The sequence below is a fragment of the Bos javanicus genome, chromosome 5 (genome assembly GCF_032452875.1).
Source record: "Bos javanicus breed banteng chromosome 5, ARS-OSU_banteng_1.0, whole genome shotgun sequence".
Taxonomy (NCBI): domain Eukaryota; kingdom Metazoa; phylum Chordata; class Mammalia; order Artiodactyla; family Bovidae; genus Bos; species Bos javanicus.
Window position 1 is genome coordinate 99,613,013 of NC_083872.1, and position 13,524 is coordinate 99,626,536.

The following is a 13,524-nucleotide window of genomic DNA, read 5'->3' on the forward strand; positions in this document are numbered from 1 at the left end:
CAGAAAGGAAAGAAGAATTGAAGAAAAGAACTTATGTGGATATATCCAAATAGATATTGACAGGTAAAATAGTAATGATAAAGTATCAAATTGTGCATATATGTTTATATTAGAATTCAAGGGAGCAAAAATGGCATGAGCAGTGAAAACAGTAGAGAGAAATTATGTCTTTTCTTTGTTTCAGAAAAGTACAAAAATATGAACTTACTAGACTATTGAGTAAAGAATGCTGTAAAATGTAGGGCACTTATAGAACTGCTGCTGAGTTGCTTCAGGCATGTCAGACTCTGCACGACCCCATAGACAGCACTCCACGAGGTTCCCCTGTCCCTGGAATTCTCCAGGCAAGAACACTGGAGGGGGTTGCCATTTCCTTCTCCAGTGCATGAAAGTGAAAAGTGAAAGTGAAGTCGCTCAGTCGTGTCCGACTCAGTGATCCCATGGACTGCAGCCTACCAGGCTCCTCCATCCATGGGATTTTTCCAGGCAAGAGTTCTGGAATGGGTCGCCATTGCCTTCTCCACTTATAGAACTAAGACATATTAAATTTATAAATTCTTATAAAAGAAAGTTAGAAATATTTATTGTGATAGCTAAAAAAGCAACATAATGTAGAATTCAAAGTAACAATATATTATACTTAAATTTTAACTATATGTACTTAAATAATATATATAAATAGAGCATATGGTAATCTTAAATTTATATTAAATATATATGGAATAGCTTTCCATTTGAGTTAAGAATGTTTACATTTTAAAATATTTTGTTTAACATAGCTATGTATGTAAAACAGTTATTTTAATAAGTGCTAACTTAAGAGCCATATTATTTTATCAAAAGCCATGAACAGGAAAGTAAAGAAGAAGAACACAAACTGCTTTAGTTAATGTACTCTCACAGTATAAAGCAAGAACCATGTTACAAAAGATGTAGCATGTTTAATAATTATATATTGAGTATCTAAGCTATTAGCAATTTAAAAATGTATATACTGAATAGCACAAGGTCAACACAGATTTGAAAACCATGCATAAATAATCATAAATGGAGATTTAAACAATTTATCACCACTACTTATCAAGCAAGCAGATATAGCAGTAGGCAATAGAAATATCTAAACTAGACAAGTAACCAGTACATATACGAACACACACACATACACTAACATGCTGCTGCTGCTAAGTCACTTCAGTCTTGTCCGACTCTGTGTGACCCCATAGACAGCAGCCCACCAGGCTCCATCCCTGGGATTCTCCAGGCAAGAACACTGGAGTGGGTTGCCATTTCCTTCTCCAATGCGTGAAAGTGAAAAGTAAAGTGAAGTCGCTCAGTCGTGTCCAACTCTTAGCGACCCCATGAACTGCCTACCAGGCTCCTCCATCCATGGGATTTTCTAGGCAAGAGTACTGAAGTGGGGTGCCATTGCCTTCTCTGTACACTAACATAGAATATTCTTATTTTTTAAGTTCAAATGAACATTTCCCCAAAATTCGCTATATATGCCTAAATCCAATGGTGTCACAACATTAGCCTCCAGCCAAGTTTGGCAAATGGGCACTTGAAATGTGAATATTCAAATTTAATTTTTAATTAATTAGAAGAAATAAACATTTCAGATTGATTTTATAGTCACATCAGCCATATGTAATAGACATACAGAACATTTCCAGGTTAATGAAAAATTCTCTAACTAGTTTACCTAATTAGAAGTCAATAACCAAAATTTTGAAAATCTTTATCAGGTTTTATATTCAGTAATCTATTTCTAAATAACATATGAACCAAGGAAAAATCAAAGTCAAATTTCATAATTTTATATGAATTAAAAGAAAAATACAACAAGATTCTGTCTTGTGACATATTAATTGGGTTAAATGTACACATTATAAACAAAAAACAAAAGATAGAAGAAATCTGAGCATGCTTGACAAGAAACTTGAAATGAAAAAGCAATTTTGGTGAAATTAAAGTAGTTGACATAAAGACGAAGGAAGAAAATAGCAAATATGAAAAAGAAAAAAATTACAGTAGAGGGGAAAAAAGGGTCAAAGCTATTTTCATTTGAAAGACAATAAACTTAATAAATGACATGTGGAGAATAGAGAACACATGAATCTTTTATATCTATATAAATATGGCAATCCAATGCTCCTGCTGCTGCGAAGGCACATCAGTTGTGTCCGACTCTGTGCGACCCCATAGACGGCAGCCTGCCAGTCTTTTCCATCCCTGGGATTCTCCAGGCAAGAACACTGGAGTGGATTGTCGTTTCCTCTCCAGTACAAGAGCGTGAAAAGTGAAAGTGAAGTCGCTCAGTCGTGTCAGACTCTTACCGGCACCATGAACTTCAGCCCAGGCCCCTCCATCCATGGGATTTTTCCAGGCAAGAGCACTGGAGTGAGTTGCCAGGGCCATCTCCGTGACAATCCAATCAGATCAGATCAGATCAGTTACTCAGTCGTGTCCGACTCTTTGCGACCCCATGAATCGCAGCACGCCAGGCCTCCCTGTCCATCACCAACTCCCGGAGTTCACCCAGACTCATGTCCATCGAGTCAGTGATGCCATCCAGCCATGTTATCCTCTGTCGTCCCCTTCTCCTCTTGACCCTAATCCCTCCCAGCACCAGAGTCTTTTCCAACGAGTCAACTCTTCGCATGAGGTGGCCAAAGTACTGGAGTTTCAGCTTTAGCATCAGTTCTTCCAAAGAAATCCCAGGGCTGATGTCCTTCAGAATGGACTGGTTGGATCTCCTTGCAGTCCAAGGGACTCTCAAGAGTCTTCTCCAACACCACAGTTCAAAAGCATCAATTCTTCAGTGCTCAGCCTTCTTCACAGTCCAACTCTCACATCCATACATGACCACAGAAAAAACCATAGCCTTGAATAGATGAACTTTTGTTGGCAAAGTAATGTCCCTGCTTTTCAATATGCTATCTAGGTTGGACATAACTTTCCTTCCAAGGAGTAAGCGTCTTTTAATTTCATGGCTGCAGTCACCATCTGTAGTGATTTTGGAGCCCAGAAAAATAAAGTCTGACACTGTTTCCACTGTTTCCCCATCTATTTCCCATGAAGTGGTGGGACCGGATGCCACGATCTTCGTTTTCTGAATGTTGAGCTTTAAGCCAACTTTTTCACTCTCCTCTTTCACTTTCATCAAGAGGCTTTTGAGTTCCTGTTCACTTTCTGCTGTAAGGGTGGTGTCATCTGCATATCTGAGGTTATTGATATTTCTCCCAGCAATCTTGATTCCAGCTTGTGTTTCTTCCAGGCCAGTGTTTCTCATGATGTACTCTGCATATAAATAAAATAAGCAGGGTGACAATATACAGCCTTGACGAACACCTTTTCCTATTTGGAACCAGTCTGTTGTTCCATGTCCAGTTCTAACTGTTGCTTCGTGACCTGCATACAAATTTCTCAAGAGGCAGATCAGGTGGTAGACGTTGGCAATTTGATTCTTTGTTGTTGATAAAATTGCCAACATCTGTTGGATCATTGGAAAAGCAAGAGACTTCCAGAAAAACACCTTCTGCTTTGTTGAGTATGCCAAAGCCTTTCACTGTGTAGATTACAACAAACTGTGGAAAATTATTCAAGAGATAGGATTACCAGACCGCCTGACCTGCCTCTTGAGAAGTCTGTATGAAGGTCAAGAAGCAAGTTAGAACCAGACATGGAAGAGCAGACTGGTTCCAAATTGGGAAAGGAAAATGTCAAGGCTGTATATTGTCACCCTGTTTATTTAACTTCCAAGCAGAGCACATCATGTGAAATGCCAGGCTGGTTGAACCACAGCTGGAATCAAAATTGCTGGGAGAATTATCAATAACCTCAGATATGTAGATGACACCACCCTTATGGCAGAAAGCAAAGAAATAAAGAGCCTCTTGATGAAAATGAAATAAGAGAGTGAAAAAGCTGGCTTAAAACTTAACATTAAAAAAGCGAAGATCATATTATCCAGTCCCATCAGTTTATGGCAAAAAAAATGGGGAAACAATGGAAACATTGAGAGATTTTATTTTTTTGGACTCCAAAATCATTGCAGATTTGACTGCAGCCATGAAATTGAAAGACGCTTGTTCCTTGGAAGGAAAGCTATGACCAAACTAGACAGCATATTAAAATCAGAGACGTTACTTTAAGGTCCGGCTAGTCAAAGCTTGGTTTTTCAGTAGTCATGTATGGATGTGAGAGTTGGACCATATAGAAAGCTGAGCACTGAAGAATTAATGCTTTTGAACTGTGGTGATGGAGAAGACTCTTGAGAGTCACTTGGGCTGGGAGGATATCAAACCGGTCCATCCTGGGGAAAATCAGTCCTGAGTATTCATTGGAAGGACTGATGCTGCGGCTAAAACTTCAATACTTTGGCCACCTGATGGGAGGAACTGACTCCCTGGAAAAGACCCTGACACTGGGAAAGATTGAAGGCGGGAGGAGAAGGGGACAACAGAGGATGAGATGGTTGGATGGTGTCACCGAGTTGATGGACATGAGTTTGAGCAAGCTCTGGGAGTTGGTGATGGACAGGGAAGCCTGGCATAGTGCAGTCCATGGGGTTGCAGAGTCAGACATGACTGAGTGACTGAACTGAAACCTGACAAAACCATTATGGTTTTTACAGATGTTAAACAGACAATAAATCTGTATTATAAAAACTTTTTACAATCCATATGAATCAGAATGTCTAGAAAATGCAAATTACCAAATATAGTAAAACAACCATAAACCTGTATAAGCTTAACATGAGTTAAATATATTAAATTCACTGTATAAACCTTCCTATAAAATATTCTAGGAGTCCTAATGGTATCAGTAGTGAATAATAACACTTAAAACTATGCCAGGTCTTTCACCATAAAACAGAGGCTTCCATAGAGCCTTGATAACAAAACCTGTCAAGTTACATAATATCAATGGACTCAGTCCAAACTCTTTGTGATAAGTGGATGAAGAAAATCATCTTAATCTAAATATGATATATGCAGTGATTTTTCAAAGGAAGACAATATAGAAAGATTTTGTGGTTTTAGTTCAGGAATGCATAATTGGTCAACATTTGAAGGAAAGGGATATTTCAAAAACATTTAAAAATTTTCTCATTCCATTGAAAGAAAAATAGTAAAATGGTAACATGACTGATTGCATACAAAACCTATAAGAAAATTATGAATACTATGGAATTGCTTTTAAGTTAGAAAGGTATATGAAAAAACCTTAGAAAACACATATTTCAGCATGAAGTATTGAAATATTCTTCCCCAGTATAGGAAGGATACTTATAAGACCTTTACTGTACCATCTCTTCAACATTGGAAATAAAAGCCAATTGGGTAAAAATAAGTCAAAAACAAGAAAAAAAAGAAAAGAAAAACAAGAAAAAGTTATTGCACCTGGAGGGAAGAAATAAAACGTGGTTATTCAGAGATGCACTATCTATTTACATAAACAATCCAGAGGAATATATATCTGAAATGATAAAATTAATACATACAATCAGAGAAATCACTGGGCACGATTCTATTTGTAGCAGCAACAATTACTACAAATTTAAAAACAAAATTGCTATTTACAAAAGCATGGCTATGAAATGTCCATATTTGTGTGAAATTTCAATGTTGGAAACTATAAAATATTCTAGGGGGATTTTGCTGGTGGTCCAGTGGTTCGGATTACTTGCTTCCCGGTGCAGGGAGTGGGCGTTGGATCCCTGGTCATTGAATCAAGATACCACATGCTGAACAGTGTCACACAAATAAAGAAATAAATAAAAATTGATCAATAAAATAGGGAGAATTTGAAGAAAACCTAATTGATTGGAAGGATAAAGCATGATATTGACTGGAAGAGTCAATATTGTAAGATGATTATCTTCAGAAATTATTTTAAAGATTAAATGCAGTCCCAAAGCAGTTACTTTTTAAAAACTTTATTGAGGTGTAATTTACAGAGCATAAAATTTATCCATTTAAAATATATAAATCCATGATTTTGAAATTATTCACAGTTTACGATCGTCACTACTATCAAACTCTAGAGAGCATTCATCACTAATCAATTTGCAGTCTTTTCCTATTCCGTCTCCTCACAACCCTTAGTAAGCACGAATCTACTTTTGGTCTCTCTACTCCTGTTTTTGATATTACATGGAAATGTGCTCACACAACATGCAATCTTTTAGGAGTTTGAATGCCATAAACACTTGAGCAAAAAAAGTGAGATACAAAAGTAACGATACCTATATTTTGGATGTGTATATGATATTTCAGTGGGGTTTTCCAGGTGGCACTAGTGGTAAAGAGACTGCCTGCCAGTGCAGGAGATGGGGGTTTGATCCCTGGGTCAGGAAGGTCCTCCAGGGAATATGAAATGATAGCCCACTCCAGTAGTCTTTTTTAAAAAAAATTAATTTATTTTAATTTGAGGATAATTAGTTTAAAATACTGTGGTATTTTTCTCATACATGGACATGAATCAGCCATGGGTGCGCATGTGTTCCCCCATTCAGAACCCCGCTCTCACCTTCCTCTCTCCCCCATCCCTTGGGTTGTCCCAGAGCACCAGCTCTGAGTGTCCTGCTTCATGCATCCAACTTGCACTGGTCATCTCTTTTATATATGGGAATATACCCTTTCAATGCTATTCTCTCAAATCATCCCACCCTCGCTTTCTCCCACATACTCCAAAAGTCTATTCTTTACAACTGTGTCTCTTTTGTTGCCTTGCATATAGGATCATTGTTACCTTCTTTCTAAAGTCCATATATATGCATTAATATAGTGTATTGATGGTTCTCTTTCTGATTTAGTTCCCTCTGTATAATAGGCTCCAGTTTCATCCACCTCATTAGAACTGATTCAAATGCTGGGAAAACCAGTCAACCATATGCAAAAGAATGAAATTAGAACACTTTCTAACACCATAAACAAAAATAAACTCAAAATGGATTAAAGATCTAAGTTTAACACCAGAGACTATTAAAAGTCTTAGAGGAAAACAGAGGCATAACATCCTCTGACATAAACCACAGCAAGATTCTCTATGACCCACCTTGCAGAGTAATTGAAATAAAACAAAAATACAAATGGCACCTAGGTAAACTTAAAAGCTTTTGCACAACGAAGGAAACTATAAGCCAGGTGGAAAGGCAGCCTTCAGGATGGAAGACAATAACAGCAAATGAAACAACTGACAAAGAACTAAGCTCCAAAATATACAAGCAGTTCATGCAGCTCAATACCAGAAAAATGAACAACCCAATCAAAAAGTGGGCCAAAGAAGTAAACAGACATTTCTCCAAAGAAGATATACAGAGGGCTAATAAAACACACGAAAAGACATGTAGGTTTCTCATATCACAACACCACTCATTACTAGAGAAATGCAAATTAAAAACACAAAGAGATATCCTCTCTGCCGGTCAGAATGGCCACCATAAAAAAGTCGACAAACAACAATAGCTGGAGAGGGTGTGGAGAAAAAGGAAACCCTCTTACACTGTTGATGGGAATGCAAACTGGTACAGCCACTATGGAGAACAGTGTGGAAATTCCTTAAAAATCTGGGAATAGAACCACTCCAGTATTCTTGACTGGAGAATTCCTTGGACAGAGAAGCCTGACATCCTATAGTCCATGGGGTCTCAAAGAGTCAGACACAACTGAATGAATGAGCACACACAATTATATTTCAACTCTTTTTGAAAATCATTCATTATCAGAAAAAATTATATAATTCATTTTAAAATGTATGAGATCAGAATATTATTTCCATTTCATAAAAGGTCAAGTTACCCAAGAGCATCCAAACTCATATTTTAATTCTCAGGCTTATGCTTGCAATGATATGTATTTGGAAACTGACAGTCTTCTGCTTTTATGCCCTATAAAGATTGTACAGCACAGTTATGTTCACCAGGTATATTGTCTGTTATCCTGTTATGGAAAAATGCATAATTCTGTTACACTCTATGAAGACAACTCATGAAACAATAGCATTTTCCATGCAACTGTAATACAAGATATTTTGAAAATGGGTAATGAAGTCTTTAATAACATTTCAGTAAGCTCTTGTTACTAGGAAATCAGGCTACAGAGTAGCCTGGTTTTCAACATTGGTATCAACATTTTATTAACTTTCAATATCTTCCTTCAGCTTTCTGTAATTCGACTAAAACAAATGTATTCGTGTTATTTTAAAAATATTTCTTTTTTTCCTCCTCTATAAAGCATTCTTTTTATAAACTTACTGTAGTTTGCAAGTTGAACCATTTACCTACTTCCAAGGACGACCATGGCCTTCACGAGAGACTTGAATCCACGATATAATTGATAGGGTCATCAGAAATTTCTAGCCCAAAATAAAGAATTTTCACTTAAATAGTCATTATGAAATGTTTTTGTTAATTTTTAAAATGCAAGTCAAAGGATATGTTCTTTCATAGCATCTTTCATTCTTTGAACAAATTGAGCATGTTAGATTTTAATCTAACATTAAAAAACATAGGAGTTGAAAGTTCGAAGTTTTAATAGTGCCATAAATATTAACCACTATCTGTACTTTTGATTCAAAATTAACTCAACATTTATACTTATCAGTATCACTGTGTTCTAATGTTAATAAGGAAAATTCCTTTTTTTTCGACAGCCATTTAATAAAGGGAATATTTACAAAGACATGAATTAGTTGTAGGGATCCCACAAAAGAATACACCTTGCATAACAACTTGGGGAGACTTACAGCTGTGAACCACATCTAACATTAAGCCTAAGGGATAAGAAGGTGGAGTAATTCAATATGTGCAATGAGGAAAATTCTGATTCATATAATTTCATTTTTCCTCATGTCAAAACTCACATAGCAAGGCTTTAAATAAGTCTTTAGATTCCATGACATTCATTTTTCTGGATATTGTGACAATATCAATGGATTTCTCTACTATTATATGTTTCTCAGAATTTCAGTTTTAGAGGGAAAGTAAGGAAATGAAATTGAGAAAATAAGTGACATGAGAGCCGGATTTCTGAGCCTGACACCATTCTTTGACTAGATAAACCCCAAAGCCATCTGTTTCTGTATTGGTGGAATCCAGTGGACCAGACAAGGGGTCAGAGACTCATTTCTCTCTGCTCCTCCCTGCTAAGTTCAACTGTAAACATGGGAACTAGTGAAAGACAGGAGAAAGGAGAACTCTGAAAGGTGGAAAGAGAAGGGTGATGTGGCTTGAGACTTCCCAGCAGCTCCACTCCTCTGTAATCGCTTATCACTTCTCAGTGATGAGAAAACAAGGTGGGAGGTGAGGGAAAGATAATTAGGGGCATCTTGTATCTCCCCACCAACCAGAGGAAAGTGACCTAGGCCTCTTACTTCCCAAACACCCCATACCTAACCTAGCTGTTGGGGGTGGCACAGGTAATCTGTTCCTCCTGTGTGTTGAGAGAATCGTGTAGGCAACACCAGGTAAGCCTTACAAGGTGATCCATCAGGACACTTACTAACAAGCAGCAGTTAGAGAAATTGCCTCTGTTTCCTTCACTGAGAGACACTAGGGTTGGGTGATAGGGGTGGGGGTGGGACCAGCAAAGGGGATGTCTTGACTAAAACTACTGAAGTTAAGAAGCCTCTTTATCTCTGAGGGTGTAAGACTCCATCTCCACCCAGCGGCATTGGAAAGAATGGATCTTAACTGTTAAATTCACACATTGAGCTGTGGAAATTTACAAACTTCACACAAATGCAAAAATTTGGAGGAACTGCAAAATATCATATGGCAGTGATGAGACAGGGACAACCTGTATGATTCCATGTCCTGGAGTAGAAAATGGCAACCCACTTCATTATTCTTGCCTAGAAAATTCCATTGACACAGGAGCCTGACAGGATGACGTTAATGAGGTTGCAAAGAGTCAGACACGACTGAACGACTAAGCACGAACACGGATTCCATGTATAACATTCAAAAGCAATCAAAAAGATTCTATAATATCAAAAGTCAGGACAGTTAGTAAATAAAGAGGTGGAGACGTGATAAGATATTACAGAGGGGTGGGGCTGCTGGGAAGTTGAACTTCTATTCTGTGATCTGATACACAATTACATAATTCTATAGGCAAAATCATATGTTTATTTTCTTGATGTATGGTAAAATTAGATACATAGTGTATTTTAGAATTTAATAGCATTTGTAGAAGCATGGTTTTCTATGAAAAGCAAGAACCAGAAATTACCACACATGCATGAATGGTATAAAAATGTAAATAAAGTATCATAAAGTTATATTCCATTATTTAATGGAATACTAGCAGACCTTAAAATAAACAAGCTACAAATATGTACAAAAGCACAAGTGAATCCTAACAAATGTAATGTTGACTAAATGAAGCCTTTAGCAAAGTGTTGGAAACATTTAATATCTTACCATTTCCTCTTCATTGTCTATATAAAGCAGAGTAGAATTCTTAGTAGCACAGGATATCAAACTTTCATTCCATGATTTCTTTTCCAAACTAGTATAATAGCAGTTGTTGGAATATGTAAGCCAGTCTTTTGGACAATGACCACAATGACATTCTGAAGAAAGATTATGAATTACTATTCAAAAACAATTTGAATTTGAAAAATAAAAAATTAACTTACACATATGCATAGACATAAACATGTATGCATACATACACATATATAAAATAACATATCTATGCATCCTCAAGGCTGCATATAAAGACATATAAAACAAGTCTCATTCATACATTCATAGAGAGGGTCTGCTCTCATATCCCAATTTATGTCCCCATATAAAGCAAACACATAGAAATATCGACTAGTTACATGTCTTAAAAATCAAGAAATGAAACTTCTATTTTAGAATAGCAAAATTATTTGTCTTTTATTATATTATAACAGGAGGAAATTACAGCCAATTGCCAACAATGGATATGGTGATCATATTGTTGCATAGGGAGAAAGACTCTCCTATAATCATTATTTAGGAATATTGTTGCCTGTTTTTATAATTTATGTTTTATCCCCAGATCTGTTTCTATCTTCACTAGCCTAAGAGAGAGACAAAACACAAACTATATTTATAATAGAAGTTTGAAATCATTATGTACCTTTCGGGAGCTTTGTTACCAGAGAGATCTTATTCTGTTCTGATATTTGGGTACCTAGAAAAAAATGGAAGTAATCTTTTAAAATATTAACATTGATTTAAATAGATAATAATCATTTTAGTTTTTAGTTTAAACCTGGTATTTGTAGGATTTAGGATGAGCTGGAAAATATTGCTTTAAGAATAATTAATGAGGTAATGAAGACTGGGGGATGTATATTTCATTTATCTTAATGAAAAGACTCCACCACCTCTTACAATAGTTGGTTCAAGCAATCTCAAGAATTAATTTGTTTTTCTCAATAAGGTGTTTCAGTTTCTTAAAGTATAGCTTTGAGTTACGAAATCAGAAATTAGCTGTGTATATATTTAATTTTCCCTACAATCATTCTGTAATTTACACTTTGCTCAACTCATTTGCCATTCAATACTTAGGCTAAATGCATGCATTAAAATAAGAGTTCTATTCCATAATAATATGATATTTTAGAGGCACTGACAATCATTAAAATGAAAGGTTCAATCATAATCTTTCAAAACTTGACTTACGTGGAATAGAAGTTATCACTCTCACTATAGTATACATCAAGACAAAACAGACGATTCCCAAGATCACAACAATGAGCTTCTCTCAAGCTGATGGTGAATCTGCAGGGAGAGAAAAGGAACACTGAGAAAGGAGTGATGGAGACAGTTATTTTAGAAGAACAAAAGATCCCACATCCATGAGAATTCAAAGACATCAACTTGGACCCCAAAACAATATCTACCATTGCAATCCTCCTCTCAGAATATACCATTCCTTTTTCAGCGAATATAAGGCTTCACGAGTTGTAGATCAAAGACTACAAATTACAGCAATGCCTGGGTAGGTAGTCCTGGAGGAGGGCATGGCAACCATCTCCAGCATTCATGCCTGGAGAATCCCCATAGACAGAGGAGCCTGGCGGGCTACAGTCCATGGGGTGGCAAAGAGTTGGACACAACTGAGCGACTAAGCACAGCACAGCACATATGTCATATTAGAATATTGTACTTCAAACTCCAGCTCTAAGTCTCATTAATAAAAACATGTAAGCGGGTAAATGCTTTACACTTGCAGGGGTAGTTCCTGTCATTCCATTGACATAACGAAAGGCAATTTGAAAGTTCAATCCCACGTAGGTTTTCTCCTGCTCAGCTGTTAAAATTGATCTTTTCAGGATCTTACCTCTCATTTGCTGTCTCCTGGTGTCCTTAACCAGACTCGGTTCCGAGTAGCTTTCCTTTTGGTTCTTCATCTCTGTGGCTGTTTAATGTCAAGGATGTTGCTCTATGGAAATTTCACATAAGTAGTTAATAAATGGTGTATAAAATCACAAGAAACCTTGAAGAGTTAAACTGGGTGATGTGTGAGATCAGTTAACAGCACTTATTTAGCAACTGAGCAAATCCAAGTTTGGTTCTCATTTCAGTAAACCTTTAGACAACTGTTTCATGATAGAGTAAGTAGTTTTAAAAATAGTATTTGGTGTTTAATAACCAAGAGTGGTGGGAATGGGCGGGAGGTGAGAGGCAAACTGAAAGGAGGGGACATATGTACACCTATGGTTAATTTATGCTGATGTATGACAGAAATCAAACCAATATTGTAAACCAGTCATCAATCAGTTAAAAACAAGTAAATATTTAAAAAAATATTCTATTTGACATAATGTTACTTGTTTATTGGAACAATGAAAATTAGCAGATTACTGGACAAGTTCATGAATAGTAATATCCTGATGAATTGAAAGTCAAAATTCACAGAAACCCTTTAAAATTGTTATAATATCTTTGTTCAAATTAAAGTGCATATTGGAAAAACATGCACCAATTATATAGGTAAGTTTAAAATCCATTAAAAGTTAAAGACAGCTTTCTATGACGAGGGAATAACAGTATTGGCATATATGGTACACTCTGCATTAATCTCCTTTAATTGGGACATTCATTAATGAAAAGGGAATGAGATGCTATCAAATAATTCTTCTAATTTGAGTGATTGTGGAGCTCTAAGAAATCATTAAAAAATTAAAGAAATATTTTACATGTTAAAAATGGTACATGACATATTAAATTCTCCAAAAGTTTTTATCATATAAAGACAAAACAATGTTAAAATGACATTAAATACTTATTTTACATGAGTAATTGACAATGGCTAAGATACAAAATCACAAAATGATAAGGAAAAGCATACATCATTTATGGAAGAACAATGTTGGTACAAACTTCCAGGATGATCCTGAGGCTGTTAAGTCAATGAGGGAAGCTTTAGTTGTATCAGCAATTATAAGAAGTCAATAATGTGCCTTAATAATTCAGTTAATGGATTCTGTAGTCAGTGCAATCTACAATTAATTCTGGCCTTCAAATTTACAATG

The 13,524-nt window shown here is 36.2% G+C and overlaps 1 pseudogene; it reads right to left on the reverse strand.

Annotated features, from left to right (window-relative positions):
• Nucleotides 1–5,263: 5,263 nt before the first annotated feature.
• On the reverse strand, nt 5,264–13,051 carry LOC133248108 (NKG2-A/NKG2-B type II integral membrane protein-like; annotated as a pseudogene).
• Between the last annotated feature and the right edge of the window lie 473 nt (nt 13,052–13,524).